Source organism: Anopheles maculipalpis (genome assembly GCF_943734695.1).
Source record: "Anopheles maculipalpis chromosome X unlocalized genomic scaffold, idAnoMacuDA_375_x X_unloc_110, whole genome shotgun sequence".
Lineage (NCBI taxonomy): Eukaryota > Metazoa > Arthropoda > Insecta > Diptera > Culicidae > Anopheles > Anopheles maculipalpis.
The window spans coordinates 5,001-12,500 of NW_026060426.1; the positions used below are offsets into that span (position 1 = coordinate 5,001).

General features: G+C 37.8%; 1 non-coding gene across 1 annotated transcript in view; it reads left to right on the plus strand.

Moving 5' to 3' along the window:
- LOC126566571 (large subunit ribosomal RNA) overlaps positions 1 to 84 on the plus strand; it is a 4,140-nt gene extending 4,056 nt beyond the window's left edge. Inside the window, exon 1 of the ribosomal RNA XR_007607433.1 lies at positions 1 to 84. This exon is cut by the window's left edge and continues 4,056 nt beyond it. This is a non-coding gene — a ribosomal RNA (large subunit ribosomal RNA).
- The last annotated feature ends 7,416 nt before the right edge of the window (positions 85 to 7,500 follow it).

Below are 7,500 nucleotides of genomic sequence, written 5' to 3' on the forward strand. Positions count from 1 at the left end.
CGACGGGACTTCAGGCTGGGAGCTGCGAGTTGTAGAGATGCGTTCGCATCGATCCTCTCAGGCGACCCATGCTTGGTGGTGTATTCGTGTGTACTGTCGCACCTTTCCGGGTGTGTTCAGTATGCACGATGAATGAGTTGGAAAACGAAAGACAGAGAGAGAATTGAAATGTTACTGAGCATATAAGCGAAGAGTGTGTGGGTTCATAAGAATGTTGATCATATGCAGTTGATACCGGTACGGGTCCGTCATTACTCCTCCACGGAGTGATGATCGGTTTGCTTGAAGGGGGCAATACGCATCGTTGACTTACCTACGGGTAACCCGCTTACGAGTGGGTCGATTGCTGTCGGGGCAAGCAATCGGGTTAGCGCCGTATCCGGATATAGAGAGTAGTATGGGGTGATAATGATTAACATGTCGAGTGATGGCTGCACCTCCTAGTGGAAAGTTCAAACGTGACGGTTGCTTCGCTACGGGGTACTAGGTACCTCTTAGAGGAGCAATGGAGTATGGAGTCCAAATTGAATGTTTGGACTTCAAAAATTTCTCTAAGTCCGGTACATAAATCCCTCACCCATAAGCTCACAAAATACATGCAATTGCATTAAAAATTTTGTTAACCTAACAAGAGATGAAGGCAAGTCGAATTGGTTGGTCCAAAACCAAAAATATCACTAAGTTCGGGACTTGGGTACAAACCGAAAGTTAAAATGATGTCCCTGAACATGCATATAAGTTCGAGTATTGATATTATAAACCTAACAAGAGATGAAGGCAAGTCGAATTGGTTGATAAGAAACCAAAAATATCACTAAGTTCGGGACTTGGGTACAAACCGAAAGTGAATATGATGTCCCTGAACATGCATATAAGTTCGAGTATTGATATTATAAACCTAACAAGAGATGAAGGCAAGTCGAATTGGCTGATAAGAAACCAAAAATATCTCTAAGTTCGGGACTTGGGTACAAACCAAAAGTTAATATGATGTCCCTGAACATGCATATAAGTTCGAGTATTGATATTATAAACCTAACAAGAGATGAAGGCAAGTCGAATTGGTTGGTCCGAAACCAAAAATATCTCTAAGTTCGGGACTTGGGTACAAACCGAAAGTTAATATGATGTCCTTGAACATGCATATAAGTTCGAGTATTGATATTATAAACCTAACAAGAGATGAAGGCAAGTCGAATTGGTTGGTGAGAAACCAAAAATATCACTAAGTTTGGGACTTGGGTACAAACCGAAAGTTAAAATGATGTCCCTGAACATGCATATAAGTTCGAGTATTGATATTATAAACCTAACAAGAGATGAAGGCAAGTCGAATTGGTTGGTCCAAAACCAAAAATATCTCTAAGTTCGGGACTTGGGTACAAACCGAAATTTAAAATGATGTCCCTGAACATGCATATAAGTTCGAGTATTGATATTATAAACCTAACAAGAGATGAAGGCAAGTCGAATTGGTTGGTCCAAAACCAAAAATATCACTAAGTTCGGGACTTGGGTGCAAACCAAAAGTTAATATGACGTCCCTGAACATGCATATAAGTTCGAGTATTGATATTATAAACCTAACAAGAGATGAAGGCAAGTCGAATTGGTTGGTCCAAAACCAAAAATATCACTAAGTTCGGGACTTGGGTACAAACCGAAAGTTAATATGATGTCCCTGAACATGCATATAAGTTCGAGTATTGATATAATAAACCTAACAAGAGATGAAGGCAAGTCGAATTGGTTGGTAAGAAACCAAAAATATCACTAAGTTCGGGACTTGTGCGCAAACCGAAAGTTAAAATGATGTCCCTGAACATGCATATAAGTTCGAGTATTGATATTATAAACCTAACAAGAGATGAAGGCAAGTCGAATTGGTTGGTCCAAAACCAAAAATATCTCTAAGTTCGGGACTTGGGTACAAACCGAAAGTTAATATGATGTCCCTGAACATGCATATAAGTTCGAGTATTGATATTATAAACCTAACAAGAGATGAAGGCAAGTCGAATTGGTTGGTGAGAAACCAAAAATATCACTAAGTTTGGGACTTGGGTACAAACCGAAAGTTAAAATGATGTCCCTGAACATGCATATAAGTTCGAGTATTGATATTATAAACCTAACAAGAGATGAAGGCAAGTCGAATTGGTTGGTCCAAAACCAAAAATATCTCTAAGTTCGGGACTTGGGTACAAACCGAAAGTTAATATGATGTCCCTGAACATGCATATAAGTTCGAGTATTGATATTATAAACCTAACAAGAGATGAAGGCAAGTCGAATTGGTTGGTGAGAAACCAAAAATATCACTAAGTTTGGGACTTGGGTACAAACCGAAAGTTAAAATGATGTCCCTGAACATGCATATAAGTTCGAGTATTGATATTATAAACCTAACAAGAGATGAAGGCAAGTCGAATTGGTTGGTAAGAAACCAAAAATATCTCTAAGTTCGGGACTTGGGTACAAACCGAAAGTTAAAATGATGTCCCTGAACATGCATATAAGTTCGAGTATTGATATTATAAACCTAACAAGAGATGAAGGCAAGTCGAATTGGTTGGTCCAAAACCAAAAATATCTCTAAAATCGGGACTTGGGTACAAACCGAAAGTTAATATGATGTCCCTGAACATGCATATAAGTTCGAGTATTGATATTATAAACCTAACAAGAGATGAAGGCAAGTCGAATTGGTTGGTCCAAAACCAAAAATATCTCTAAGTTCGGGACTTGGGTGCAAACCGAAAGTTAAAATGATGTCCCTGAACATGCATATAAGTTCGAGTATTGATATTATAAACCTAACAAGAGATGAAGGCAAGTCGAATTGGTTGGTCCAAAACCAAAAATATCTCTAAGTTCGGGACTTGGGTGCAAATCGAAAGTTAAAATGATGTCCCTGAACATGCATATAAGTTCGAGTATTGATATTATAAACCTAACAAGAGATGAAGGCAAGTCGAATTGGTTGATAAGAAACCAAAAATATCACTAAGTTCGGGACTTGGGTACAAACCGAAAGTGAATATGATGTCCCTGAACATGCATATAAGTTCGAGTATTGATATTATAAACCTAACAAGAGATGAAGGCAAGTCGAATTGGTTGGTGAGAAACCAAAAATATCACTAAGTTTGGGACTTGGGTACAAACCGAAAGTTAAAATGATGTCCCTGAACATGCATATAAGTTCGAGTATTGATATTATAAACCTAACAAGAGATGAAGGCAAGTCGAATTGGTTGGTCCAAAACCAAAAATATCTCTAAGTTCGGGACTTGGGTACAAACCAAAAGTTAATATGATGTCCCTGAACATGCATATAAGTTCGAGTATTGATATTATAAACCTAACAAGAGATGAAGGCAAGTCGAATTGGTTGGTAAGAAACCAAAAATATCACTAAGTTCGGGACTTGTGCGCAAACCGAAAGTTAAAATGATGTCCCTGAACATGCATATAAGTTCGAGTATTGATATTATAAACCTAACAAGAGATGAAGGCAAGTCGAATTGGTTGGTCCAAAACCAAAAATATCTCTAAGTTCGGGACTTGGGTACAAACCGAAAGTTAATATGATGTCCCTGAACATGCATATAAGTTCGAGTATTGATATTATAAACCTAACAAGAGATGAAGGCAAGTCGAATTGGTTGGTGAGAAACCAAAAATATCACTAAGTTTGGGACTTGGGTACAAACCGAAAGTTAAAATGATGTCCCTGAACATGCATATAAGTTCGAGTATTGATATTATAAACCTAACAAGAGATGAAGGCAAGTCGAATTGGTTGGTCCAAAACCAAAAATATCTCTAAAATCGGGACTTGGGTACAAACCGAAAGTGAATATGATGTCCCTGAACATGCATATAAGTTCGAGTATTGATATTATAAACCTAACAAGAGATGAAGGCAAGTCGATTTGGTTGGTCCGAAACCAAAAATATCTCTAAGTTCGGGACTTGGGTGCAAACCGAAAGTTAAAATGATGTCCCTGAACATGCATATAAGTTCGAGTATTGATATTATAAACCTAACAAGAGATGAAGGCAAGTCGAATTGGTTGGTCCAAAACCAAAAATATCTCTAAGTTCGGGACTTGGGTACAAACCGAAATTTAAAATGATGTCCCTGAACATGCATATAAGTTCGAGTATTGATATTATAAACCTAACAAGAGATGAAGGCAAGTCGAATTGGTTGGTCCGAAACCAAAAATATCTCTAAGTTCGGGACTTGGGTACAAACCGAAAGTTAAAATGATGTCCCTGAACATGCATATAAGTTCGAGTATTGATATTATAAACCTAACAAGAGATGAAGGCAAGTCGAATTGGTTGGTCCAAAACCAAAAATATCACTAAGTTCGGGACTTGGGTACAAACCGAAAGTTAATATGATGTCCCTGAACATGCATATAAGTTCGAGTATTGATATAATAAACCTAACAAGAGATGAAGGCAAGTCGAATTGGTTGGTCCGAAACCAAAAATATCTCTAAGTACGGGACTTGGGCACAAACCAAAACTATATACCAAGTGCCTGAAATGTCTATAAACCACACGAAGAACTCTTCACACACAGGTGCGCCTCATAACCTGGTTCAATGTATAAGACATTGGTTTCGGGGGATTTATTGAGAAGAAAATTTTTTTCTCTAACTTTGAGTAAAACTGTCTCAGAATACATATTTAACCACGAAAAGTGAACACCGACAGTAAATAGCAAAAGTCAACCGACCATCAAAGTTGTATGGCGGTGTAGGAGAAGAAAATCCAAGGTCGTTTAATTTAGGGACGTAAGACACGAAATCAAAATTTTGGCATAAAATCTAAAATAATCATCAGACAGTGGTCATCCAAGGCATATAAGAGTCGTCTAACGATGCTGAATGCAATAAGCAATAGCGACTTTTTAAAGATTTTTTTGGATTTTTGTCAAAATGTACCCTTCACAACTTGGTACAAGTCATAGGACATGGGTACCGGTATGACCGACGGAAGATTTTTGGACAAAAAATTTTTTTGCTCTAACTTTGAGTAAAACGGTCTCAGGATGCATTATTAATCATGAAAAGTGATCTCCGACAGTAAATAGCGAAAGTTACCCGACCATCAAAGTTGCATGGCGGTGCAGGAGACGAAAATCCAAGGTCGTCTAATGTAGGGACGTAAGACACGAAATCAAAATTTTGGCATAAAAGCTAAAATAATCATCAGACAGTGGTCATCCAAGGCATATAAGAGTCGTCTTACGATGCTGAATGCAATAAGCAATAGCGACTTTTTAAAGATTTTTTTGGATTTTTGTCAAAATGTACCCTTCACAACTTGGTAAAAGTCATAGGACATGGGTACCGGTATGACCGACGGAAGATTTTTGGACAAAAAATTTTTTTGCTCTAACTTTGAGTAAAACGGTGTCAGGATGCATTATTAATCATGAAAAGTGATCTCCGACAGTAAATAGTGAAAGTTACCCGACCATCAAAGTTGCATGGCGGTGCAGGAGACGAAAATCCAAGGTCGTCTAATGTAGGGACGTAAGACACGAAATCAAAATTTTGGCATAAAAGCTAAAATAATCATCAGACAGTGGTCATCCAAGGCATATAAGAGTCGTCTTACGATGCTGAATGCAATAAGCAATAGCGACTTTTTAAAGATTTTTTTGGATTTTTGTCAAAATGTACCCTTCACAACTTGGTAAAAGTCATAGGACATGGGTACCGGTATGACCGACGGAAGATTTTTGGACAAAAAATTTTTTTGCTCTAACTTTGAGTAAAACGGTGTCAGGATGCATTATTAATCATGAAAAGTGATCTCCGACAGTAAATAGCGAAAGTTACCCGACCATCAAAGTTGCATGGCGGTGTAGGAGACGAAAATCCAAGGTCGTTTAATGTAGGGACGTAAGACACGAAATCAAAATTTTGGCATAAAAGCTAAAATAATCATCAGACAGTGGTCATCCAAGGCATATAAGAGTCGTCTTACGATGCTGAATGCAATAAGCAATAGCGACTTTTTAAAGATTTTTTTGGATTTTTGTCAAAATGTACCCTTCACAACTTGGTAAAAGTCATAGGACATGGGTACCGGTATGACCGACGGAAGATTTTTGGACAAAAAATTTTTTTGCTCTAACTTTGAGTAAAACGGTGTCAGGATGCATTATTAATCATGAAAAGTGATCTCCGACAGTAAATAGCGAAAGTTACCCGACCATCAAAGTTGCATGGCGGTGTAGGAGACGAAAATCCAAGGTCGTTTAATGTAGGGACGTAAGACACGAAATCAAAATTTTGGCATAAAAGCTAAAATAATCATCAGACAGTGGTCATCCAAGGCATATAAGAGTCGTCTTACGATGCTGAATGCAATAAGCAATAGCGACTTTTTAAAGATTTTTTTGGATTTTTGTCAAAATGTACCCTTCACAACTTGGTAAAAGTCATAGGACATGGGTACCGGTATGACCGACGGAAGATTTTTGGACAAAAAATTTTTTTGCTCTAACTTTGAGTAAAACGGTGTCAGGATGCATTATTAATCATGAAAAGTGATCTCCGACAGTAAATAGCGAAAGTTACCCGACCATCAAAGTTGCATGGCGGTGCAGGAGACGAAAATCCAAGGTCGTCTAATGTAGGGACGTAAGACACGAAATCAAAATTTTGGCATAAAAGCTAAAATAATCATCAGACAGTGGTCATCCAAGGCATATAAGAGTCGTCTTACGATGCTGAATGCAATAAGCAATAGCGACTTTTTAAAGATTTTTTTGGATTTTTGTCAAAATGTACCCTTCACAACTTGGTAAAAGTCATAGGACATGGGTACCGGTATGACCGACGGAAGATTTTTGGACAAAAAATTTTTTTGCTCTAACTTTGAGTAAAACGGTGTCAGGATGCATTATTAATCATGAAAAGTGATCTCCGACAGTAAATAGCAAAAGTCAACCGACCATCAAAGTTGTATGGCGGTGTAGGAGAAGAAAATCCAAGGTCGTTTAATTTAGGGACGTAAGACACGAAATCAAAATTTTGGCATAAAATCTAAAATAATCATCAGACAGTGGTCATCCAAGGCATATAAGAGTCGTCTAACGATGCTGAATGCAATAAGCAATAGCGACTTTTTAATGATTTTTTTGGATTTTTGTCAAAATTTACCCTTCACAACTTGGTACAAGTCATAGGACATGGGTACCGGTATGACCGACGGAAGATTTTTGGACAAAAAATTTTTTTGCTCTAACTTTGAGTAAAACGGTCTCAGGATGCATTATTAATCATGAAAAGTGATCTCCGACAGTAAATAGCGAAAGTTACCCGACCATCAAAGTTGCATGGCGGTGCAGGAGACGAAAATCCAAGGTCGTCTAATGTAGGGACGTAAGACACGAAATCAAAATTTTGGCATAAAAGCTAAAATAATCATCAGACAGTGGTCATCCAAGGCATATAAGAGTCGTCT